Source organism: Ranitomeya imitator, chromosome 2 (genome assembly GCF_032444005.1).
Source record: "Ranitomeya imitator isolate aRanImi1 chromosome 2, aRanImi1.pri, whole genome shotgun sequence".
Lineage (NCBI taxonomy): Eukaryota > Metazoa > Chordata > Amphibia > Anura > Dendrobatidae > Ranitomeya > Ranitomeya imitator.
The window spans coordinates 257,798,053-257,825,346 of record NC_091283.1 but is presented as its reverse complement, the minus strand read 5'-3'; the positions used below and the strand labels follow the sequence as shown (position 1 = coordinate 257,825,346).

At 50.3% G+C, this 27,294-nt stretch overlaps 1 protein-coding gene across 1 annotated transcript in view; it reads left to right on the top strand.

Moving 5' to 3' along the window:
* Nucleotides 1-433: 433 nt before the first annotated feature.
* Nucleotides 434-27,294, top strand: part of LOC138667368 (oocyte zinc finger protein XlCOF8.4-like) — a 97,771-nt gene continuing 70,910 nt past the window's right edge. The window contains exon 1 of the mRNA XM_069755594.1: nt 434-525. The gene's annotated coding sequence lies outside the window, so the exon portion shown is untranslated. The remainder of the gene's footprint in view (nt 526-27,294) is intronic.

Below are 27,294 nucleotides of genomic sequence, written 5' to 3'. Positions count from 1 at the left end.
TACGGATCCGCTATCCTGAATGCGCGCTTCCTTACATTCGAAATGCGCGCTCCTGAAAGTGCTCCTTCCATATTGCAAGTCTGTCGTCTCAGGAACAGAGCGCGCTCCTAAATGCACCGCCTTTCATGCCCTGATGAACCAATCAGCGCTGCAGCTCACAGAGACTGCCACTCCCCTGACACGCCCACAACACATTCAACCTGCGAATTCAATACTCGCCTCCCGGAGCTGCTGTGTGAGGGAAGGACGGACACTGCGCAGGCGCACAAGACACTGAGCGCGGCACATAGTGAATGCCTACTAAATATGAGGTCACGATATGTGATCACGTGTTTATGTCGCTGTAATGCAACTGAAACTCCGCCCACCTACGACAATAACCCCACCCGCTTGCCAGTAACCAATTAAATGGATAAGTGGGTGGAGTTTGAGTGAGTGGGCGGGGTTATGTCTGCTGAACGTCAGGATTTTAATTCTGCACAGGGAGAATTCAGCGGCTCCTGTCACTGAGCGGCGGCTGAGGCGGTGAGTGACCGTGCGGGGGGACGGTGTGCGGGGGGGACGGTGTGCGGGGGGGGGGGGGACGCCGGCTGTTATTTTTGCTTTTTCCTTACATTCACTCAGGACTCTGTACCAGATGCGAGTCTCTTAAAGATAAATGTCCTGATATTGTCATAAAAATGTGAACACCCAGATTGCAGCAAAGCATAAAATAGGAGAAGTAGTTCCACAGAGATCGTCCATCTCATGTCTGTTCCCCAACTTTCCTGAGATTCTGAATGGTAAATGGCGTCTGTCCCTCTCATGGAGGATGATAGACCTCTCCATAAGCACATGGCGACCAGCTGTCCATTCCGTCTGTCTGTAGAGTGACGGTGACAGCAGGAGGAGGCCACAGTGACCGCTCCCCCCTCCTATGAGCCGTGGATATATATGTCCCATACAGCACGTGTTCTCTCATTCCGTCTGTCTGTAGAGTGACGGTGACAGCAGGAGGAGGCCACAGTGACTGCTCTCCCCTCCTATGAGCCGTGGATAGATGTGTCCCATAGAGCACGTGTCCTCTCATTCCGTCTGTCTGTAGAGTGACGGTGACAGCAGGAGGAGGCCACAGTGACCGCTCCCCCCTCCTATGAGCCGTGGATATATGTGTCCCATAGAGCACGTGTCCTCTCATTCCGTCTGTCTGTAGAGTGACGGTGACAGCAGGAGGAGGCCACAGTGACCACTCCCCCCTCCTATGAGCCGTGGATATATGTGTCCCATAGAGCACGTGTCCTCTCATTCCGTCTGTCTGTAGAGTGACGGTGACAGCAGGAGGAGGCCACAGTTACCGCTCTCCCCTCCTATGAGCCGTGGATATATGTGTCCTCTCATTCCGTCTGTCTGTAGAGTGACGGTGACAGCAGGAGGTGGTCACAGTGACCGCTCCCCCCTCCTATGAGCCGTGGATATATGTGTCCCATACAGCACGTGTCCTCTCATTCCGTCTGTCTGTAGAGTGACGGTGACAGCAGGAGGAGGCCACAGTGACCGCTCTCCTCTCCTATGAGCCGTGGATATATGTGTCCCATACAGCACGTGTCCTCTCATTCCGTCTGTCTGTAGAGTGACGGTGACAGCAGGAGGAGGTCACAGTGACCGCTCTCCCCTCCTATGAGCCGTGGATATATGTGTCCCATAGAGCACGTGTCCTCTCATTCCGTCTGTCTGTAGAGTGACGGTGACAGCAGGAGGAGGCCACAGTGTCCGCTCCCCCCCTCCTATGAGCCGTGGATATATATGTCCCATAGAGCATGTGTCCTCTCATTCCGTCTGTCTGTAGAGTGACGGTGACAGCAGGAGGAGGCCACAGTGACCGCTCCCCCCTCCTATGAGCCTTGGATATATATGTCCCATAGAGCACGTGTCCTCTCATTCCGTCTGTAGAGTGACTGTGACAGCAGGAGGAGGCCACAGTGACCGCTCCCCCCTCCTATGAGCCTTGGATATATATGTCCCATAGAGCACGTGTCCTCTCATTCCGTCTGTCTGTAGAGTGACGGTGACAGCAGGAGGAGGCCACAGTGTCCGCTCCCCCCCTCCTATGAGCCGTGGATATATATGTCCCATAGAGCACGTGTTCTCTCATTCCGTCTGTCTGTAGAGTGACGGTGACAGCAGGAGGAGGCCACAGTGTCCGCTCCCCCCCTCCTATGAGCCGTGGATATATATGTCCCATAGAGCATGTGTCCTCTCATTCCGTCTGTCTGTAGAGTGACGGTGACAGCAGGAGGAGGCCACAGTGTCCGCTCCCCCCCCTCCTATGAGCCGTGGATATATGTGTCCCATAGAGCACGTGTCCTCTCATTCCGTCTGTCTGTAGAGTGACGGTGACAGCAGGAGGAGGCCACAGTGACCGCTCCCCCCTCCTATGAGCCTTGGATATATATGTCCCATAGAGCACGTGTCCTCTCATTCCGTCTGTAGAGTGACTGTGACAGCAGGAGGAGGCCACAGTGACCGCTCCCCCCTCCTATGAGCCTTGGATATATATGTCCCATAGAGCACGTGTCCTCTCATTCCGTCTGTCTGTAGAGTGACGGTGACAGCAGGAGGAGGCCACAGTGTCCGCTCCCCCCCTCCTATGAGCCGTGGATATATATGTCCCATAGAGCACGTGTTCTCTCATTCCGTCTGTCTGTAGAGTGACGGTGACAGCAGGAGGAGGCCACAGTGACCGCTCCCCCCTCCTATGAGCCGTGGATATATATGTCCCATAGAGCACGTGTCCTCTCATTCCGTCTGTCTGTAGAGTGACTGTGACAGCAGGAGGAGGCCACAGTGACCGCTCCCCTCCTATGAGCCGTGGATATATGTGTCCCATAGAGCACGTCTCCTCTCATTCCGTCTGTCTGTAGAGTGACGGTGACAGCAGGAGGAGGCCACAGTGTCCGCTCCCCCCCTCCTATGAGCCGTGGATATATATGTCCCATAGAGCACGTGTCCTCTCATTCCGTCTGTCTGTAGAGTGACTGTGACAGCAGGAGGAGGCCACAGTGACCGCTCCCCTCCTATGAGCCGTGGATATATGTGTCCCATAGAGCACGTGTCCTCTCATTCCGTCTGTCTGTAGAGTGAAGGTGACAGCAGGAGGAGGCCACAGTGTCCGCTCCCCCCCCTCCTATGAGCCGTGGATATATATGTCCCATAGAGCACGTGTCCTCTCATTCCGTCTGTCTGTAGAGTGACTGTGACAGCAGGAGGAGGCCACAGTGACCACTCCCCTCCTATGAGCCGTGGATATATGTGTCCCATAGAGCACGTGTCCTCTCATTCCGTCTGTCTGTAGAGTGACGGTGACAGCAGGAGGAGGCCACAGTGTCCGCTCCCCCCCTCCTATGAGCCGTGGATATATATGTCCCATAGAGCACGTGTTCTCTCATTCCGTCTGTCTGTAGAGTGACGGTGACAGCAGGAGGAGGCCACAGTGACCGCTCCCCCCTCCTATGAGCCGTGGATATATATGTCCCATACAGCACGTGTCCTCTCATTCCGTCTGTCTGTAGAGTGACGGTGACAGCAGGAGGAGGCCACAGTGTCCGCTCCCCCCCCTCCTATGAGCCGTGGATATATGTGTCCCATAGAGCACGTGTCCTCTCATTCCGTCTGTCTGTAGAGTGACGGTGACAGCAGGAGGAGGCCACAGTGACCGCTCCCCCCTCCTATGAGCCGTGGATATATATGTCCCATACAGCACGTGTCCTCTCATTCCGTCTGTCTGTAGAGTGACGGTGACAGCAGGAGGAGGCCACAGTGTCCGCTCCCCCCCCTCCTATGAGCCGTGGATATATGTGTCCCATAGAGCACGTGTCCTCTCATTCCGTCTGTCTGTAGAGTGACGGTGACAGCAGGAGGAGGCCACAGTGACCGCTCCCCCCTCCTATGAGCCTTGGATATATATGTCCCATAGAGCACGTGTCCTCTCATTCCGTCTGTAGAGTGACTGTGACAGCAGGAGGAGGCCACAGTGACCGCTCCCCCCTCCTATGAGCCTTGGATATATATGTCCCATAGAGCACGTGTCCTCTCATTCCGTCTGTCTGTAGAGTGACGGTGACAGCAGGAGGAGGCCACAGTGTCCGCTCCCCCCCTCCTATGAGCCGTGGATATATATGTCCCATAGAGCACGTGTTCTCTCATTCCGTCTGTCTGTAGAGTGACGGTGACAGCAGGAGGAGGCCACAGTGTCCGCTCCCCCCCTCCTATGAGCCGTGGATATATATGTCCCATAGAGCATGTGTCCTCTCATTCCGTCTGTCTGTAGAGTGACGGTGACAGCAGGAGGAGGCCACAGTGTCCGCTCCCCCCCCTCCTATGAGCCGTGGATATATGTGTCCCATAGAGCACGTGTCCTCACATTCCGTCTGTCTGTAGAGTGACGGTGACAGCAGGAGGAGGCCACAGTGACCGCTCCCCCCTCCTATGAGCCTTGGATATATATGTCCCATAGAGCACGTGTCCTCTCATTCCGTCTGTAGAGTGACTGTGACAGCAGGAGGAGGCCACAGTGACCGCTCCCCCCTCCTATGAGCCTTGGATATATATGTCCCATAGAGCACGTGTCCTCTCATTCCGTCTGTCTGTAGAGTGACGGTGACAGCAGGAGGAGGCCACAGTGTCCGCTCCCCCCCTCCTATGAGCCGTGGATATATATGTCCCATAGAGCACGTGTTCTCTCATTCCGTCTGTCTGTAGAGTGACGGTGACAGCAGGAGGAGGCCACAGTGACCGCTCCCCCCTCCTATGAGCCGTGGATATATATGTCCCATAGAGCACGTGTCCTCTCATTCCGTCTGTCTGTAGAGTGACTGTGACAGCAGGAGGAGGCCACAGTGACCGCTCCCCTCCTATGAGCCGTGGATATATGTGTCCCATAGAGCACGTCTCCTCTCATTCCGTCTGTCTGTAGAGTGACGGTGACAGCAGGAGGAGGCCACAGTGTCCGCTCCCCCCCTCCTATGAGCCGTGGATATATATGTCCCATAGAGCACGTGTCCTCTCATTCCGTCTGTCTGTAGAGTGACTGTGACAGCAGGAGGAGGCCACAGTGACCGCTCCCCTCCTATGAGCCGTGGATATATGTGTCCCATAGAGCACGTGTCCTCTCATTCCGTCTGTCTGTAGAGTGAAGGTGACAGCAGGAGGAGGCCACAGTGTCCGCTCCCCCCCCTCCTATGAGCCGTGGATATATATGTCCCATAGAGCACGTGTCCTCTCATTCCGTCTGTCTGTAGAGTGACTGTGACAGCAGGAGGAGGCCACAGTGACCACTCCCCTCCTATGAGCCGTGGATATATGTGTCCCATAGAGCACGTGTCCTCTCATTCCGTCTGTCTGTAGAGTGACGGTGACAGCAGGAGGAGGCCACAGTGTCCGCTCCCCCCCTCCTATGAGCCGTGGATATATATGTCCCATAGAGCACGTGTTCTCTCATTCCGTCTGTCTGTAGAGTGACGGTGACAGCAGGAGGAGGCCACAGTGACCGCTCCCCCCTCCTATGAGCCGTGGATATATATGTCCCATAGAGCACGTGTCCTCTCATTCCGTCTGTCTGTAGAGTGACTGTGACAGCAGGAGGAGGCCACAGTGACCGCTCCCCCCTCCTATGAGCCGTGGATATATGTGTCCCATAGAGCACGTGTCCTCTCATTCCGCCTGTCTGTAGAGTGACGGTGACAGCAGGAGGAGGCCACAGTGACCGCTCCCCCCCTCCTATGAGCCGTGGATATATATGTCCCATAGAGCACGTGTTCTCTCATTCCGTCTGTCTGTAGAGTGACAGTGACAGCAGGAGGAGGCCACAGTGAACGCTCCCCCTCCTATGAGCCGTGGATATATTTGTCCCATAGAGCACGTGTCCTCTCATTCCGTCTGTCTGTAGAGTGACGGTGACAGCAGGAGGAGGCCACAGTGACCGCTCCCCCCTCCTATGAGCCGTGGATATATTTGTCCCATAGAGCACGTGTCCTCTCATTCCGTCTGTCTGTAGAGTGACGGTGACAGCAGGAGGAGGCCACAGTGACCCCTCCCCCCCTCCTATGAGCCGTGGATATATGTGTCCCATACAGCATGTGTCCTCTCATTCCGCCTGTCTGTAGAGTGACGGTGGCAGCAGGAGGAGTCCACAGTGACCGCTCCCCTCTCCTATGAGCCGTGGATATATGTGTCCCATAGAGCACTGGATATATGTGTCCCATAGAGCACGTGTCCTCTCATTCCGCCTGTCTGTAGAGTGACGGTGACAGCAGGAGGAGGCCACAGTGACTACTCCCCCTTCTATGAGCCGTGGATATATATGTCCCATAGAGCACGTGTCCTCTCATTCCACCTGTCTGTAGAGTGACGGTGACAGCAGGAGGAGGCCACAGTGACTGCTCCCCCCTCCTATTAGCGGTGGATATATGTGTCCCATAGAGCACATGTCCTCTCATTCCGTCTGTCTGTAGAGTGACGGTGACAGCAGGAGGAGGCCACAGTGACCACTCCCCCCTCCTATGAGCCGTGGATATATGTGTCCCATAGAGCACGTGTTCTCTCATTCCGTCTGTCTGTAGAGTGACAGTGACAGCAGGAGGAGGCCACAGTGACCGCTCCCCCTCCTATGAGCCGTGGATATATTTGTCCCATAGAGCACGTGTCCTCTCATTCCGTCTGTCTGTAGAGTGACGGTGACAGCAGGAGGAGGCCACAGTGACCGCTCCCCCCCTTCTATGAGCCGTGGACATATATATCCCATAGAGCACGTGTCCTCTCATTCCGTCTGTCTGTAGAGTGACGGTGACAGCAGGAGGAGGCCACAGTGACCGCTCCCCCCTCCTATGAGCCGTGGATATATTTGTCCCATAGAGCACGTGTCCTCTCATTCCGTCTGTCTGTAGAGTGACGGTGACAGCAGGAGGAGGCCACAGTGACCGCCCCCCCTTCTATGAGCCGTGGATATATATGTCCCATAGAGCACGTGTCCTCTCATTCCGTCTATCTGTAGAGTGACGGTGACAGCAGGAGGAGGCCACAGTGACCGCTCCCCCTCCTATGAGCCGTGGATATATTTGTCCCATAGAGCACGTGTCCTCTCATTCCGTCTGTCTGTAGAGTGACGGTGACAGCAGGAGGAGGCCACAGTGACCGCTCCCCCCTCCTATGAGCCGTGGATATATATGTCCCATAGAGCACGTGTCCTCTCATTCCGTCTGTCTGTAGAGTGACGGTGACAGCAACAGGAGGCCACAATGTCCGCTCCCCCCTCCTATGAGCCGTGGATTTAGGTGTCCCATAGAGCACGTGTCCTCTCATTCCGCCTGTCTGTAGAGTGACGGTGGCAGCAGGAGGAGTCCACAGTGACCGCTCCCCTCTCCTATGAGCCGTGGATATATGTGTCCCATAGAGCACTGGATATATGTGTCCCATAGAGCACGTGTCCTCTCATTCCGCCTGTCTGTAGAGTGACGGTGACAGCAGGAGGAGGCCACAGTGACTACTCCCCCTTCTATGAGCCGTGGATATATATGTCCCATAGAGCACGTGTCCTCTCATTCCACCTGTCTGTAGAGTGACGGTGACAGCAGGAGGAGGCCACAGTGACTGCTCCCCCCTCCTATTAGCGGTGGATATATGTGTCCCATAGAGCACATGTCCTCTCATTCCGTCTGTCTGTAGAGTGACGGTGACAGCAGGAGGAGGCCACAGTGACCACTCCCCCCTCCTATGAGCCGTGGATATATGTGTCCCATAGAGCACGTGTTCTCTCATTCCGTCTGTCTGTAGAGTGACAGTGACAGCAGGAGGAGGCCACAGTGACCGCTCCCCCTCCTATGAGCCGTGGATATATTTGTCCCATAGAGCACGTGTCCTCTCATTCCGTCTGTCTGTAGAGTGACGGTGACAGCAGGAGGAGGCCACAGTGACCGCTCCCCCCCTTCTATGAGCCGTGGACATATATATCCCATAGAGCACGTGTCCTCTCATTCCGTCTGTCTGTAGAGTGACGGTGACAGCAGGAGGAGGCCACAGTGACCGCTCCCCCCTCCTATGAGCCGTGGATATATTTGTCCCATAGAGCACGTGTCCTCTCATTCCGTCTGTCTGTAGAGTGACGGTGACAGCAGGAGGAGGCCACAGTGACCGCCCCCCCTTCTATGAGCCGTGGATATATATGTCCCATAGAGCACGTGTCCTCTCATTCCGTCTATCTGTAGAGTGACGGTGACAGCAGGAGGAGGCCACAGTGACCGCTCCCCCTCCTATGAGCCGTGGATATATTTGTCCCATAGAGCACGTGTCCTCTCATTCCGTCTGTCTGTAGAGTGACGGTGACAGCAGGAGGAGGCCACAGTGACCGCTCCCCCCTCCTATGAGCCGTGGATATATATGTCCCATAGAGCACGTGTCCTCTCATTCCGTCTGTCTGTAGAGTGACGGTGACAGCAACAGGAGGCCACAATGTCCGCTCCCCCCTCCTATGAGCCGTGGATTTAGGTGTCCCATAGAGCACGTGTTCTCTCATTCCGTCTGTCTGTAGAGTGACGGTGACAGCAGGAGGAGGCCACAGTGTCCGCTCCCCCCTCCTATGAGCCGTGGATTTATGTGTCCCATAGAGCACGTGTTCTCTCATTCCGTCTGTCTGTAGAGTGACGGTGACAGCAGGAGGAGGCCACAGTGACCGCTACCCCCTCCTATGAGCCGTGGATATATATGTCCCATAGAGCACGTGTTCTCTGATTCCATCTGTAGAGTGACGGTGACAGCAGGAGGAGGCCACAGTGACCGCTCCCCCCTCCTATGAGCTGTGGATATATATGTCCCATAGAGCACGTGTCCTCTCATTCCGTCTCTCTGTAGAGTGACGGTGACAGCAGGAGGAGGCCACAGTGACCGCTCCCCCCTCCTATGAGCCGTGGATTTATGTGTCCCATAGAGCACGTGTTCTCTCATTCCGTCTGTCTGTAGAGTGACGGTGACAGCAGGAGGAGGTCACAGTGTCCGCTCCCCCCTCCTATGAGCCGTGGATTTATGTGTCCCATAGAGCACGTGTTCTCTCATTCCGTCTGTCTGTAGAGTGACGGTGACAGCAGGAGGAGGCCACAGTGACCGCTACCCCCTCCTATGAGCCGTGGATATATATGTCCCATAGAGCACGTGTTCTCTGATTCCATCTGTAGAGTGACGGTGACAGCAGGAGGAGGCCACAGTGACCGCTCCCCCCTCCTATGAGCTGTGGATATATATGTCCCATAGAGCACGTGTCCTCTCATTCCGTCTGTCTGTAGAGTGACGGTGACAGCAGGAGGAGGCCACAGTGACCGCTCCCCCCTCCTATGAGCCGTGGATATATATGTCCCATACAGCACGTGTTCTCTCATTCCGTCTGTCTGTAGAGTGACGGTGACAGCAGGAGGAGGCCACAGTGACCGCTCCCCCCTCCTATGAGCCGTGGATATATGTGTCCCATAGAGCACGTGTTCTCTCATTCCGTCTGTAGAGTGACGGTGACAGCAGGAGGAGGCCACAGTGACCGCTCCCCCCTCCTATGAGCTGTGGATATATATGTCCCATAGAGCACGTGTCCTCTCATTCCGTCTGTCTGTAGAGTGACGGTGACAGCAGGAGGAGGCCACAGTGACCGCTCCCCCCTCCTATGAGCCGTGGATATATATGTCCCATACAGCACGTGTTCTCTCATTCCGTCTGTCTGTAGAGTGACGGTGACAGCAGGAGGAGGCCACAGTGACCGCTCCCCCCTCCTATGAGCCGTGGATATATATGTCCCATACAGCACGTGTTCTCTCATTCCGTCTGTCTGTAGAGTGACGGTGACAGCAGGAGGAGGCCACAGTGAACGCTCCCCCCTCCTATGAGCTGTGGATATATGTGTCCCATAGATCACGTGTCCTCTCATTCCATCTGTCTGTAGAGTGACGGTGACAGCAGGAGGAGGCCACAGTGACCGCTCCCCCCCTCCTATGAGCTGTGGATATAGGTGTCCTATAGAGCACGTGTCCTCTCATTCCGTCTGTCTGTAGAGTGACGGTGACAGGAGGAGTCCACAGTGACCGCTCCCCCCCCTCCTATGAGCTGTGGATATACAGTGGGGCAAAAAAGTATTTAGTCAGTCAGCAATAGTGCAAGTTCCACCACTTAAAAAGATGAGAGGCGTTTGTAATTTACATCATAGGTAGACCTCAACTATGGGAGACAAACTGAGAAAAAAAAATCCAGAAAATCACATTGTCTGTTTTTTTAACATTTTATTTGCATATTATGGTGGAAAATAAGTATTTGGTCAGAAACAAACAATCAAGATTGCTGGCTCTGGCAGACCTGTAACTTCTTCTTTAAGAGTCTCCTCTTTCCTCCACTCATTACCTGTAGTAATGGCACCTGTTTAAACTTGTTATCAGTATAAAAAGACACCTGTGCACACCTTCAAACAGTCTGACTCCAAACTCCACTATGGTGAAGACCAAAGAGCTGTCAAAGGACTCCAGAAACAAAATTGTAGCCCTGCACCAGGCTGGGAAGACTGAATCTGTAATAGCCAACCAGTTTGGAGTGAAGAAATCAACAGTGGGAGCAATAATTAGAAAATGGAAGACATACAAGACCATTGATAATCTCCCTCGATCTGGGGCTCCACGCAAAATCCCACCCCGTGGGGTCAGAATGATCACAAGAACGGTGAGCAAAAATCCCAGAACCACGCGGGGGGACCTAGTGAATGAACTGCAGAGAGCTGGGACCAATGTAACAAGGCCTACCATAAGTAACACACTACGCCACCATGGACTCAGATCCTGCAGTGCCAGACGTGTCCCACTGCTTAAGCCAGTACATGTCCGGGCCCGTCTGAAGTTTGCTAGAGAGCATTTGGATGATCCAGAGGAGTTTTGGGAGAATGTCCTATGGTCTGATGAAACCAAACTGGAACTGTTTGGTAGAAACACAACTTGTCGTGTTTGGAGGAAAAAGAATACTGAGTTGCATCCATCAAACACCATACCTACTGTAAAGCATGGTGGTGGAAACATCATGCTTTGGGGCTGTTTCTCTGCAAAGGGGCCAGGACGACTGATCCGGGTACATGAAAGAATGAATGGGGCCATGTATCGTGAGATTTTGAGTGCAAACCTCCTTCCATCAGCAAGGGCATTGAAGATGAAACGTGGCTGGGTCTTTCAACATGACAATGATCCAAATCACACTGCCAGGGCAACGAAGGAGTGGCTTCGTAAGAAGCATTTCAAGGTCCTGGAGTGGCCTAGCCAGTCTCCAGATCTCAACCCTATAGAAAACCTTTGGAGGGAGTTGAAAGTCCGTGTTGCCAAGCGAAAAGCCAAAAACATCACTGCTCTAGAGGAGATCTGCATGGAGGAATGGGCCAACATACCAACAACAGTGTGCGGCAACCTTGTGAAGACTTACAGAAAACGTTTGACCTCTGTCATTGCCAACAAAGGATATATTACAAAGTATTGAGATGAAATTTTGTTTCTGACCAAATACTTATTTTCCACCATAATATGCAAATAAAATGTTAAAAAAACAGACAATGTGATTTTCTGGATTTTTTTTTCTCAGTTTGTCTCCCATAGTTGAGGTCTACCTATGATGTAAATTACAGACGCCTCTCATCTTTTTAAGTGGTGGAACTTGCACTATTGCTGACTGACTAAATACTTTTTTGCCCCACTGTATATGTCCCATAGAGCACGTGTCCTCTCATTCCGTCTGTCTGTAGAGTGACGGTGACAGCAGGAGGAGGCCACAGTGACCGCTCCCCCCTCCTATGAGCCGTGGATATATATGTCCCATACAGCACGTGTTCTCTCATTCCGTCTGTCTGTAGAGTGACGGTGACAGCAGGAGGAGGCCACAGTGAACGCTCCCCCCTCCTATGAGCTGTGGATATATGTGTCCCATAGATCACGTGTCCTCTCATTCCATCTGTCTGTAGAGTGACGGTGACAGCAGGAGGAGGCCACAGTGACCGCTCCCCCCCTCCTATGAGCTGTGGATATAGGTGTCCTATAGAGCACGTGTCCTCTCATTCCGTCTGTCTGTAGAGTGACGGTGACAGGAGGAGTCCACAGTGACCGCTCCCCCCCCTCCTATGAGCCGTGGATATGTGTCCCATAGAGCACGTGTTCTCATTCCGTCTGTCTGTAGAGTGACGGTGACAGGAGGAGGAGGCCACAGTGACCGCTCCCCCCTCCTATAAGCCGTGGATATATGTGTCCCATAGAGCACGTGTTCTCTCATTCTGTCTGTAGAAAGTATGAAGAGTACGAAAGGCTAGCACTCGACTATTAAGGACATGATGGTGCAAGTGAACGGAACCAGTAGTCCCATTAAACATACAGATATATAATCACTTCACTCATACTATGGAAGATGCTTGATGCAGGTGAAAAAGTTTATTGAAACAATTGTTGCAGTAAGGTAAAACGGTGAAGCGATAGGCATAAAGGACGTTTCGGCCAACTCGTGGCCTTGATCACATTATCGCTGAAACAAATTACACAAAAAGAACAATGAATAACTATATACTATTATTATTATTATTATTTATTGTTATAGCGCCATTTATTCCATGGCGCTTTACATGTGAGGAGGGGTATACATAATAAAAACAAGTACAATGATCTTGAACAATACAAGTCATAACTGGTACAGGAGGAATGAGGACCCTGCCCACGAAGGCTCACAATCTACAAGGGATGGGATATATACAGAACAGGAGCATATTTACATATATACACTTCTAGAAAACATGTCAAAAACCATAGTCAGAATAAAACATAAGATGCCAGTGCTCGTATACCTAGCACATATGATGTAAGGACGAAAAATCGAACATCTAGGAGGCATGGAGATAGACATGATGTGCACTGGAGCTGGAGGATAAGACGATAAAAATAATGCAACATACCCTAATGGGAAGTTTCTTGTTTACTGCTGCACTACAGTGTTACTAAGGGTATCAGCCAGAGACAAAGGGATAAAGTAGTCCTATAAAGAATGATGGAACACGGAAGATAATGAGTAGTGATTCGGAGTATCACCAAGTGGCCATGGTATAACAATATGGAGCAAACAAAGGAAGCTGTAACGTACTTGCCGACCTATATTTTTGCTGCTACTCATTAACGTATGACGAACCGATTGTTGCCGTATAGTGGAGCACACATGTAGGTATGGCTATAAGGATATATATATATATATATATATATATATATATATATATATATATATAAAATTAGGCGTGGGCGTACCGGACCACATCCGGTCACCTGACCGGCCGGGGCTTTATACAGCGCTGCCAGAACGGACATGGCAGCCGTTCCTCAGCAAAGACACTGTTTGTGTCTCCGGGCTCCCCCAGCCACGAACGCTACCAGCAGATTGCGGATGTGAGACTTCATCTACCAGATAAGTTACTTGGGACTCCAGTTACACTCCATCTTCATATCATTTTCTTCTGCAGCTAAACCTCTGTGCACCACAGCTCCTATTGAATCTAGAGCACGGGACCCCCATAGTTGGGCCAGGACCGGATCTGCAAACTTGCAGGTAGCACATAAACCATACAATTACCCATAGGCCTACCTGACAACCCACTTACCCTGTATATATCTGTTCCCACAGCTATATCTACATGCACTATCCACATGTTGGGGGCATTTTGGTGTACTATAGATTGAACAGCATTAAAACCAAATTGGCAAGTATATTATGGTTCTTTGATCTGACCCAATATGGACATAGTGTATATATATACATATATATATATATATATATATATATATATATATATATATATATATATATATATATATATATAGTGTATTCCCATAGCCATACCTACACGTGTGCCTCATATTACGACGACCGGCCTAGTACACTTTTTGCAACAAGAGCATTAAATTGGCAAGTATACCGTAGTCCACTTTTCCCACCACCCACTTACTACGGACCTAACAGATAACTCACTCTTGTCTGTTCCTACAGCCATACCTACATGTGTGCTCCACTATACGGCAACAATCGGTTCGTCATACGTTTGAGTAGCAACAAAAATATAGGTCAGCAAGTACGTTACAGCTTCCTTTGTTTGCTCCATATTGTTATACCATGGCCACTTGGTGATACTCCGAATCACTACTCATTATCTTCCGTGTTCCATCATTCTTTATAGGACTACTTTATCCCTTTGTCTCTGGCTGATACCCTTAGTTACACTGTAGTGCAGCAGTAAACAAGGAACTTCCCACTAGGGTATGTTGCATTATTTTTATCGTCTTATCCTCCAGCTCCAGTGCACATCATGTCTACCTCCATGCATCCTAGTTGTTCTATTTTTCGTCCTTACATCATATGTGCTAGGTATACGAGCACTGGCATCTTATGTTTTATTCTGACTATGGGTTTTGACATGTTTTCTAGAAGTGTATATATGTAAATATGCTCCTGTTCTGTATATAGTTATTCATTGTTCTTTTTGTGTCATTTGTTTCAGCAATAATGTGATCAAGGCCACGAGTTGGCCGAAACGTCCTTTATGCCTATCGCTTCATCGTTTTACCTTACTGCAACAATTGTTTCAATAAACTTTTTCACCTGCATCAAGCATCTTCCATAGTTCGAGTGCAGTGATTATATATCTGTATGTCTGTAGAAAGTGACGGTGACAGGAGGAGGTCACAGTGACCGCTCCCCCCTCCTATGAGCCGTGGATATATATATGTCCCATAGAGCACGTGTCCTCTCATTCCATCTGTCTATATAGCGTTACGGTGACAGCAGGAGGAGGCCACAGTGTCCGCTCCCCCTCCTATGAGCCGTGGATATATATGTGTCCCATAGAGCTTGTGTCCTCTCATTCCGTCTGTAGAGTGATGGTGACAGCAGGAGGAGGCCACAGTGACCGCTCCCCCCTCCTATGAGCCGTGGAGATATATATGTCCCATAGAGCACGTGTCCTCTCTATATGGTGGTAAATATACAGGAATAGCACATGTGCAATGTCAGCGAGAGGCAATGTGCTCACTACAGAATGTAATAATTAATATTTAACCATTCCCCCTTTTGAGGGTGACAGACATTGATTGGAACCCTCAAAGTAAATATCCTCTTTTTTTAGCAAAATAATTTAATGTTCATAATAACATTGTTATACGTACTCAATAACATAATGATATTATGATATATAAATACGTGTTATGGTAATCCGTGACCAATACTCATATCTATAATATAACGGTGGTAGCGTCACTGTCCAAAGCCTTTATAGACTGCACAAGCACGACGCACCGCGCCTGCACAGTCTGGACCAGAGTGACGCAGCCAAACTTACTCATCCCCCCCCCCCTAATCTACCGGCCATGGGGGCTCCATACACCCCTGTATCGCCCCTAATCTACCGGCCATGGGGGCTCCGTGCTCTGCAGCTCTAGTCAGGGTAGATATGTAGAGCCCAGCAGAGTGCCAGGGCCTTCGATGATGTCACTACCATGAGATGCGAGTGGGCGGAGTCAGCCCTCACTGCTGGCTGCAGGGGTGCTGTATTCATTATAGCCAGCGCCGCACTCAGGCAGTAAGTACAGCCGCACTCACACAGTACAACCGTGCTCACACAGTACAGCCGCACTCGCGAATTACAGCCACACTCAGCTGCACTCGTGCAGTACAGCCACACTCAGCTGCACTCATGCAGTACAGCCACACTCAGCCGCACTCACTCAGTACAGCCACACTCAGCCGCACTCACGCAGTACAGCCACACTCACGCAGTACAGCCACACTCAGCCGCACTCACGCAGTACAGCCACACTCAGCCGCACTCACGCAGTACAGCCACACTCAGCCGCACTCACGCAGTACAGCCACACTCAGCCGCACTCACGCAGTACAGCCACACTCAGCCGCACTCACGCAGTACAGCCACACTCAGCCGCACTCACGCAGTACAGCCACACTCAGCCGCACTCACGCAGTACAGCCACACTCAGCTGCACTCGCGCAGTACAGCCACACTTAGCTGCACTCGCGCAGTACAGCCACACTTAGCTGCACTCGCGCAGTACAGCCACACTCAGCTGCACTCACGCAGTACGGCCACACTCAGCTGCACTGACACAATACAGCCGCACTCACGCTGTGCAGCCGCACTCACGCTGTGCAGCCGCACTCACGCTGTGCAGCCGCACTCACGCTGTGCAGCCGCACTCACGCTGTGCAGCCGCACTAAGCCGCACTCGCACAGTACAGTGTTATGTTTGCTAATGACAGGTGTTATGAAGGCAATACAGAAACACAGTGTGCTTAGCGATCAGAGCGCACACAGTGATCTGACAAATACCCAAAAATACAAGAACGAGCTCTGAGACGTGGAAACTCTGTAGACTGCACACCTGATCCTATCCTAAACACAACTAAAAGCGGCTGTGGATTGCGCCTAACAACTACCTAGGCAACTCGGCACAGCCTAAGAAACTAGCTAGCCTGAAGATAGAAAAATAGGCCTGACTTGCCCCAGAGAAATTCCCCAAAGGAAAAGGCAGCCCCCCACATATAATGACTGTGAGTAAGATGAAAAGACAAAACGTAGGGATGAAATAGATTCAGCAAAGTGGGGCCCGATATTCTAGGACAGAGCGAGGACAGTAAAGCGAACTTTGCAGTCTACAAAAAACCCTAAAGCAAAACCACGCAAAGGGGGCAAAAAAAACCCACCGTGCTGAACTAACGGCACGGCGGTACACCCTTTGCGTCTCAGAGCTTCCAGCAAAACAAAAGACAAGCTGGACAGAAAAAAAGCAACAAAAAAGCAAAAAGCACTTAGCTATACAGAGCAGCAGGTCACAGGAACAATCAGGAGAAGCTCAGATCCAACACTGAAACATTGACAAGGAGCAAGGATAGCAGCATCAGGCGGAGTTAAGTAATGAAGCAGTTAACGAGCTCACCAGAACACCTGAGGGAGGAAGCTCAGAAGCTGCAGTACCACTTGTGACCACAGGAGTGAATTCAGCCACAGAATTCACAACCGTACCCCCCCCTTGAGGAGGGGTCACCGAACCCTCACCAGAGCCCCCAGGCCGACCAGGATGAGCCGCATGAAAGGCACGAACAAGATCGGAAGCATGAACATCAGAGGCAAAAACCCAGGAATTATCTTCCTGAGCATAACCCTTCCATTTAACCAGATACTGGAGTTTCCGTCTAGAAACACGAGAATCCAAAATCTTCTCCACAATATACTCCAATTCCCCCTCCACCAAAACCGGGGCAGGAGGCTCAACAGATGGAACCATAGGTGCCACGTATCTCCGCAACAACGACCTATGGAATACATTATGTATGGAAAAGGAGTCTGGGAGGGTCAAACGAAAAGACACAGGATTGAGAACCTCAGAAATCCTATACGGACCAATAAAACGAGGTTTAAATTTAGGAGAGGAAACCTTCATAGGAATATGACGAGAAGATAACCAAACCAGATCCCCAACACGAAGTCGGGGACCCACACGGCGTCTGCGATTAGCGAAAAGTTGAGCTTTCTCCTGGGACAAGATCAAATTGTCCACTACCTGAGTCCAGATCTGCTGCAACCTATCCACCACAGAATCCACACCAGGACAGTCCGAAGACTCAACCTGTCCTGAAGAGAAACGAGGATGGAACCCAGAATTGCAAAAAAATGGAGAAACCAAGGTAGCCGAGCTGGCCCGATTATTAAGGGCGAACTCAGCCAACGGCAAAAAGGACACCCAATCATCCTGGTCTGCAGAAACAAAACATCTCAGATATGTTTCCAAGGTCTGATTGGTTCGTTCGGTCTGGCCATTAGTCTGAGGATGGAAAGCCGAGGAAAAGGATAGGTCAATGCCCATCCTACCACAAAAGGCTCGCCAAAACCTTGAAACAAACTGGGAACCTCTGTCAGAAACAATATTCTCAGGAATGCCATGCAACCGAACCACATGCTGAAAGAACAAAGGTACCAAATCAGAGGAGGAAGGCAATTTAGCCAAGGGCACCAGATGGACCATTTTAGAAAAGCGATCACAGACCACCCAAATGACTGACATCTTTTGAGAAACGGGAAGGTCAGAAATGAAATCCATCGAAATATGTGTCCAAGGCCTCTTTGGGACCGGCAAGGGCAAAAGCAACCCACTGGCACGAGAACAGCAGGGCTTAGCCCTAGCACAAATCCCACAGGACTGCACAAAAGTACGTACATCCCGTGACAGAGATGGCCACCAGAAGGATTTAGCCACTAACTCTCTGGTACCAAAGATTCCAGGATGACCAGCCAACACCGAACAATGAAGTTCAGAGATAAGTTTATTAGTCCACCTATCAGGGACGAACAGTTTCTCTGCTGGACAACGATCAGGTTTATTCGCCTGAAATTTTTGCAGCACCCGCCGCAAATCAGGGGAGATGGCAGACACAATGACTCCTTCCTTGAGGATACCTGCTGGCTCAGATAAACCCGGAGAGTCGGGCACAAAACTCCTAGACAGAGCATCCGCCTTCACATTTTTAGAGCCCGTAAGGTACGAAATCACAAAGTCGAAGCGGGCAAAAAATAACGACCAACGGGCCTGTCTAGGATTCAAGCGCTTGGCAGACTCGAGATAAGTCAAGTTCTTATGATCAGTCAATACCACCACGCGATGCTTAGCTCCTTCAAGCCAATGACGCCACTCCTCGAATGCCCACTTCATGGCCAGCAACTCTCGATTGCCCACATCATAATTACGCTCAGCGGGCGAAAACTTCCTGGAAAAGAAAGCACTTGGTTTCATCACTGAGCAATCAGAACCTCTCTGTGACAAAACCGCCCCTGCTCCAATCTCAGAAGCATCAACCTCGACCTGGAACGGAAGAGAAACATCTGGCTGACACAACACAGGGGCAGAACAAAAACGACGCTTCAACTCCTGAAAAGCTTCCACATCAGCAGAAGACCAATTAACCAAATCAGCACCCTTCTTGGTCAAATCGGTCAATGGTTTGGCAATGCTAGAAAAATTACAGATGAAGCAACGATAAAAATTAGCAAAGCCCAGGAACTTTTGCAGACTTTTCAGAGATGTCGGCTGAATCCAATCCTGGATGGCTTGGACCTTAACTGGATCCATCTCGATAGTAGATGGGGTAAAGATGAACCCCAAAAATGAAACTTTCTGCACACCGAAGAGACACTTTGATCCCTTCACAAACAAAGAGTTAGCACGCAGGACCTGAAAAACCATTCTGACCTGCTTCACATGAGACTCCCAATCATCTGAGAAGATCAAAATGTCATCCAAGTAAACAATCAGGAATTTATCCAGATACTCACGGAAGATGTCATGCATAAAAGACTGAAACACAGATGGAGCATTGGCAAGTCCGAACGGCATCACTAGATACTCAAAATGACCCTCGGGCGTATTGAATGCAGTTTTCCATTCATCTCCTTGCCTGATTCTCACCAGATTATACGCACCACGAAGATCTATCTTAGTGAACCAACTAGCCCCCTTAATCCGAGCAAACAAGTCAGATAACAATGGCAAGGGATACTGAAATTTAACAGTGATCTTATTAAGAAGGCGGTAATCAATACACGGTCTCAGCGAACCATCCTTCTTGGCTACAAAGAAGAACCCTGCTCCCAGTGATGATGACGATGGGCGAATATGTCCCTTCTCCAGGGATTCCTTCACATAACTGCGCATAGCGGCGTGTTCGGGCACGGATAAATTAAATAATCGACCTTTAGGGAATTTACTACCAGGAATCAAATTGATAGCACAATCACAATCCCTATGCGGAGGTAGAGCATCGGACTTGGGCTCTTCAAATACATCCTGATAATCAGACAAGAACTCTGGGACCTCAGAAGGGGTGGATGACGAAATCGACAAAAATGGAACATCACCATGTACCCCCTGACAACCCCAGCTGGATACCGACATGGAATTCCAATCCAATACTGGATTATGGGTTTGTAGCCATGGCAACCCCAACACGACCACATCATGCAGATTATGCAACACCAGAAAGCGAATAACTTCCTGATGTGCAGGAGCCATGCACATGGTCAGCTGGGCCCAGTATTGAGGTTTATTCTTGGCCAAAGGTGTAGCATCAATTCCTCTCAATGGAATAGGATACCGCAAAGGCTCCAAGAAAAACCCACAACGTTTAGCATAATCCAAATCCATCAGATTCAGGGCAGCGCCCGAATCCACAAACGCCATGACAGAAAACAACGACAAAGAGCATATCAAGGTAATGGACAGAAGGAATTTGGACTGTACAGTACCAATGACGGCAGACCTAGCGGACCGCTTAGTGCGCTTAGGACAATCAGAAATAGCATGAGTGGAATCACCACAGTAGAAACACAGACCATTCAGACGTCTGTATTCCTGCCGTTCAACTCTAGTCATAGTCCTATCGCACTGCATAGGCTCAGGTTTAACCTCAGGCAGTACCGCCAAATGGTGCACAGATTTACGCTCGCGCAAGCGTCGACCGATCTGAATGGCCAAAGACTCATTCAAACCAGCAGGCATAGGAAATCCCACCATGACATCCTTAAGAGCCTCAGAGAGACCCTTTCTGAACAAAGCTGCCAGCGCAGATTCATTCCACTGAGTGAGTACTGACCATTTCCTAAATTTCTGACAATATACTTCTATATCATCCTGACCCTGGCACAAAGCCAGCAAATTTTTCTCAGCCTGATCCACTGAATTAGGCTCATCGTACAGCAATCCGAGCGCCAGAAAAAACGCATCGACACTACTCAATGCAGGGTCTCCTGGCGCAAGAGAAAATGCCCAGTCTTGAGGGTCGCCGCGCAAAAAAGAAATAATAATCAAAACCTGTTGAATAGGATTACCAGAAGAATGAGGTTTCAAGGCCAGAAATAGCTTACAATTATTTTTGAAACTTAGAAACTTAGTTCTATCTCCAAAAAACAAATCAGGAATAGGAATTCTTGGTTCTAACATAGATTTCTGATCAATAGTATCTTGAATTTTTTGTACATTTATAACGAGATTATCCATTGAAGAGCACAGACCCTGAATATCCATGTCCACACCTGTGTCCAGAATCACCCAAATGTCTAGGGGAAAAAAAAAAAAGTGAACACAGAGCAGAGAAAAAAAAAAAAATGATGTCAGAACTTTTTCTTTCCCTCTATTGAGAATCATTAGTTGGGCTCCTTGTACTGTTATGTTTGCTAATGACAGGTGTTATGAAGGCAATCCAGAAACACAGTGTGCTTAGCGATCAGAGCGCACACAGTGATCTGACAAATACCCAAAAATACAAGAACGAGCTCTGAGACGTGGAAACTCTGTAGACTGCACACCTGATCCTATCCTAAACACAACTAAAAGCGGCTGTGGATTGCGCCTAACAACTACCTAGGCAACTCGGCACAGCCTAAGAAACTAGCTAGCCTGAAGATAGAAAAATAGGCCTGACTTGCCCCAGAGAAATTCCCCAAAGGAAAAGGCAGCCCCCCACATATAATGACTGTGAGTAAGATGAAAAGACAAAACGTAGGGATGAAATAGATTCAGCAAAGTGGGGCCCGATATTCTAGGACAGAGCGAGGACAGTAAAGCGAACTTTGCAGTCTACAAAAAACCCTAAAGCAAAACCACGCAAAGGGGGCAAAAAAAACCCACCGTGCTGAACTAACGGCACGGTGGTACACCCTTTGCGTCTCAGAGCTTCCAGCAAAACAAAAGACAAGCTGGACAGAAAAAAAGCAACAAAAAAGCAAAAAGCACTTAGCTATACAGAGCAGCAGGTCACAGGAACAATCAGGAGAAGCTCAGATCCAACACTGAAACATTGACAAGGAGCAAGGATAGCAGCATCAGGCGGAGTTAAGTAATGAAGCAGTTAACGAGCTCACCAGAACACCTGAGGGAGGAAGCTCAGAAGCTGCAGTACCACTTGTGACCACAGGAGTGAATTCAGCCACAGAATTCACAACAGTACAGCCACACTCAGCCGCACTCACACAGTACATCCGCACACAATACAGCCACACTCACGCAGTATAGCCGTACTCATGCAGTATAGCTGCACTCACGCAGTACAGTCACACTCAGCCGCACTCACGCAGTACAGCCACACTAAGCCGCACTCGTGCAGTACAGCTACACTCAGCCGCGCTCACGCAGTACAGCCGCGCTCACGCAGTACAGCCACACTCAGCCGCACTCACGCAGTACAGCCGCACTCACGCAGTACAACCGCACTCGCGCAGTACAGCCTGTTGTGAATTCTGTGGCTGAATTCACTCCTGTGGTCACAAGTGGTACTGCAGCTTCTGAGCTTCCTCCCTCAGGTGTTCTGGTGAGCTTGTTAACTGCTTCATTACTTAACTCCGCCTGATGCTGCTATCCTTGCTCCTTGTCAATGTTTCAGTGTTGGATCTGAGCTTCTCCTGATTGTTCCTGTGACCTGCTGCTCTGTATAGCTAAGTGCTTTTTGCTTTTTTGTTGCTTTTTTTCTGTCCAGCTTGTCTTTTGTTTTGCTGGAAGCTCTGAGACGCAAAGGGTGTACCGCCGTGCCGTTAGTTCGGCACGGTGGGTTTTTTTTGCCCCCTTTGCGTGGTTTTGCTTTAGGGTTTTTTGTAGACTGCAAAGTTCGCTTTACTGTCCTCGCTCTGTCCTAGAATATCGGGCCCCACTTTGCTGAATCTATTTCATCCCTACGTTTTGTCTTTTCATCTTACTCACAGTCATTATATGTGGGGGGCTGCCTTTTCCTTTGGGGAATTTCTCTGGGGCAAGTCAGGCCTATTTTTCTATCTTCAGGCTAGCTAGTTTCTTAGGCTGTGCCGAGTTGCCTAGGTAGTTGTTAGGCGCAATCCACAGCCGCTTTTAGTTGTGTTTAGGATAGGATCAGGTGTGCAGTCTACAGAGTTTCCACGTCTCAGAGCTCGTTCTTGTATTTTTGGGTATTTGTCAGATCACTGTGTGCGCTCTGATCGCTAAGCACACTGTGTTTCTGGATTGCCTTCATAACACCTGTCATTAGCAAACATAACAACAGCCACACTAAGCCGCACTCGCGCAGTACAGCCACACTCTGCCGCAGTCACGCAGTACAGCCACACTCTGCCGCACTCACCCAGTACAGCCGCACTCACGCAGTACAGCCACACTCTGCCGCACTCACCCAGTACAGCCACACACAATACAGCAGCACTCACGCTGTGCAGCCGCACTAACGCTGTGCAGCCACACTAAGCCGCACTCGTGCAGTACAGCCACACTCAGCCGCACTCACACAGTACAGCCGCACACAATACAGCCACACTCACGCAGTATAGCCGTACTCATGCAGTATAGCTGCACTCACGCAGTACAGCCACACTCAGCCGCGCTCACGCAGTACAGCTGCGCTCACGCAGTACAGCCGCGCTCACGCAGTACAGCCGCACTCAGCCGCACTCACGCAGTACAGCCGCTCTCACGCAGTACAGCCGCACTCAAGCAGTACAGCCACACTAAGCCGCACTCGCGCAGTACAGCCACACTCTGCCGCACTCACGCAGTACAGCCACACTCTGCCGCACTCACGCAGTACAGCCGCACTCACGCAGTACAGCCACACTAAGCCGCACTTGCGCAGTACAGCCACGCCCACGCAGTACAGCCGCGCTCACGCAGTACAGCCACACTCTGCTGCACTCAAGCAGTACAGCCGCACTCACGCAGTACAGCCACACTATGCCGCACTCGCGCAGTACAGCCACACTCTGCCGCACTCACGCAGTACAGCCACACTCACGCAGTACAGCCACACTAAGCCGCACTCGCGTAGTACAGCCACACTCAGCCGCACTCACACAGTACAGCCTCGGGTGGATTAAGGGTAGCCAGGGCCCCGGGCTGTTCACACACTGTGGGCCCCCCCGGTCATGTGACGGGGTTCATGTGACGGGGTTCATGTGACGGGGGTCACGTGACGGGGGTCATGATATACCCGAACCAGATTATTCCAGAAAAAGGGCCGGGCCCTACTCTACTGTAACCTAGGAAATATTTGTTAAAATCTGCAATACAATTTAGGTATATCTTGACCAATAATATCACATACAAGGGACAAATACCACCGCACCATTTCCAGACCACATATTACCATACCTCCCAACTTTTGAAGTTGGGAAAGAGGGACAAACTAGGATGCGCGCCGCAGCAAACTTTAGGCCACACCTCTGACCACACCCATTCACTAGTCACACCCATATCCATGTCTCAACCACACCCATTTAGCACTGCTGATCACACTGTTCATAAAGAATAATTATAAAAAAAAAAATATGGCCACACAGTGCTCGATACTGTATAATGGCCACACAGTGCTCCATACTGTATAATGACCCCACATGATGCTCCATACTGTATAATGGCCACATATGATGTTCAGTACTGTATAATGACCCCACATGATGCTCAATACTGTATAATGGCCACACATGATGCTCCATACTGTGTAATGGCCACACATGATGCTCCATACTGTATAATGGCCCCACATGATGCTCAATACTGTATAATGACCCCACATGATGCTCAATACTGTATAATGGCCACACATGATGCTCAATACTGTATAATGACCCCATGTGATGCTTAATTGTGTATAATGGCCCCACATGATGCTCAATACTTTATAATGACCCCACATGATGCTCAATACTGTATAATGGCCCCACATGATGCTCAATACTGTATAATGGCCCCACATGATGCTCAATACTGTATAATGACCCCACATGATGCTCAATACTGCTGGGCGGCACGGTGGCGCAGTGGATAGCACTGCAGCCTTGCAGCGCTGGGGTCCTGGGTTCTAATCCCACCCAGGACAACATCTGCAAAGAGTTTGTATGTTCTCTCAGTGTTTGCGTGGGTTTCCTCCGGGCACTCCGGTTTCCTCCCACATTCCAAAGACATACTGATAGGGATTCTAGATTGTGAGCCCCATCGGGGCCAGTGATGATGTGTGCAAACTGTAAAGCGCTGCGGAATATGTTAGCACTATATAAAAATAAAGATTATTTATTATTATTTATAATGGCCACACATGATGCTCCATACTGTATAATGACCGCACATGATGCTCAATACTGTATAATGGCCACACATGATGCTCCATACTGTATAATGGCCACACATGATGCTCCATACTGTATAATGACCGCACATGATGCTCTATACTGTATAATGACCACACATGATGCTCCATATTGTATAATGACCGCACATGATGCTCCATAATGGCCACACATGATGCTCCATATTGTATAATGACCGCATATGATGCTCCATACTGTATAATGACTGCACATGATGCTCCATACTGTATAATGACTGCACATGATGCTCCATACTGTATAATGACAGCACATGATGCTCCATACTGTATAATGACAGCACATGATGCTCCATACTGTATAATGGCCACACATGATGCTCCATACTGTATAATGACCGCACATGATGCTCTATACTGTATAATGGCCACACATGATGCTCCATACTTTATAATAACCGCACATGAGGCTCCATACTGTATAATGGCCACACATGATGCTCCATACTGTATAATAGCCGCACATGATGCTCCATACTGTATAATGGCCACACATGATGCTCCATACTGTATAATGACCGCACATGATGTTCCATACTGTATAATAGCCGCACATGATGCTCCATACTGTATAATGACTGCACATCATGCTCCATACTGTATAATGACCGCACATGATGCTCCATACTGTATAATGACCGCACATGATGCTCCATACTGTATAATGACCGCACATGATGCTCCATACTGTATAATGACCACACATGATGCTCCATAGTGTATAATGACCGCACATGATGCTGCATAGTGTATAATGACCGCACATGATGCTCCATACTGTATAATGACCGCACGTGATGCTCCATACTGTATAATGGCCACACATGATTCTCCATACTGTATAATGACCGCACATGATGCTCAATAATACTGTATAATGACCGCACATGATGCTCCATACTGTATAATGACCGCACATGATGCTCCATACTGTATAATGGCCACACATGATTCTCCATACTGTATAATGACCGCACATGATGCTCAATAATACTGTATAATGACCGCACATGATGCTCCATACTGTATAATGGCCACACATGATGCTCTATACAGTATATTGGCCGCACATGATAATGGCCACACATAGCTACTCCTACACACGCGGCTGCGCTCCGTAAACTTTGCATACACGGCTCCGCTCCGTACACACGGCTCCACTCCATACATCTCATACACACACGGCTCCGCTCCGTACACATTCAGCTCCGCTCCATACACCTCATACACGGCTCTGCTCCATACACCTCATACACACACGGCTCTGCTCCATACACCTCATACACGGCTCCGCTCCATACACCTCATACACACACGGCTCCACTCCATACATCTCGTACACACGGCACTACTCCGTACACCTCATACACACACCGCTCCGCTCCATACACATTGCACACACTGCTCCGCATACCTTGCACACACACAGCTCCGCTGCGTACACCTCATACACATACGGCTCCTCTCCATACATCTCGTACACACACGGCTGTGCTCCGTACACCTCGTACACACGTGGCTGTGCTCCGTACACCTCATACACACGCGGCTGTGCTCCGTACACCTCGTACACACGCGGCAGTGCTCCGTACACCTCGTACACACGGCTCCGCTCCGTACACCTCGTACACACGGCTCCGCTCCGTACACCTCGTACACACGCGGCTGTGCTCCGTACACCTCGTACACATGGCTCCGTACACCTCTTACACACGACTCCACTCCGTACACCTTGTACACATGCGGCTGTGCTCCGTACACCTTGTACACATGGCTCCGTACACCTCGTACACACGCGGCTGTGCTCCGTACACCTCGTACACACGCGGCTGTGCTCCGTACACCTCGTACACACGCGGCTGCGCTCCGTACACCTCGTACACACGCGGCTGTGCTCCGTACACCTCGTACACACGGCTCCGCTCCGTACACCTCGTACACACGCGGCTGTGCTCCGTACACCTCGTACACACGCGGCTGTGCTCCGTACACCTCGTACACATGGCTCCGAACACCTCTTACACACGACTCCGCTCCGTACACCTCGTACACACGCGGCTG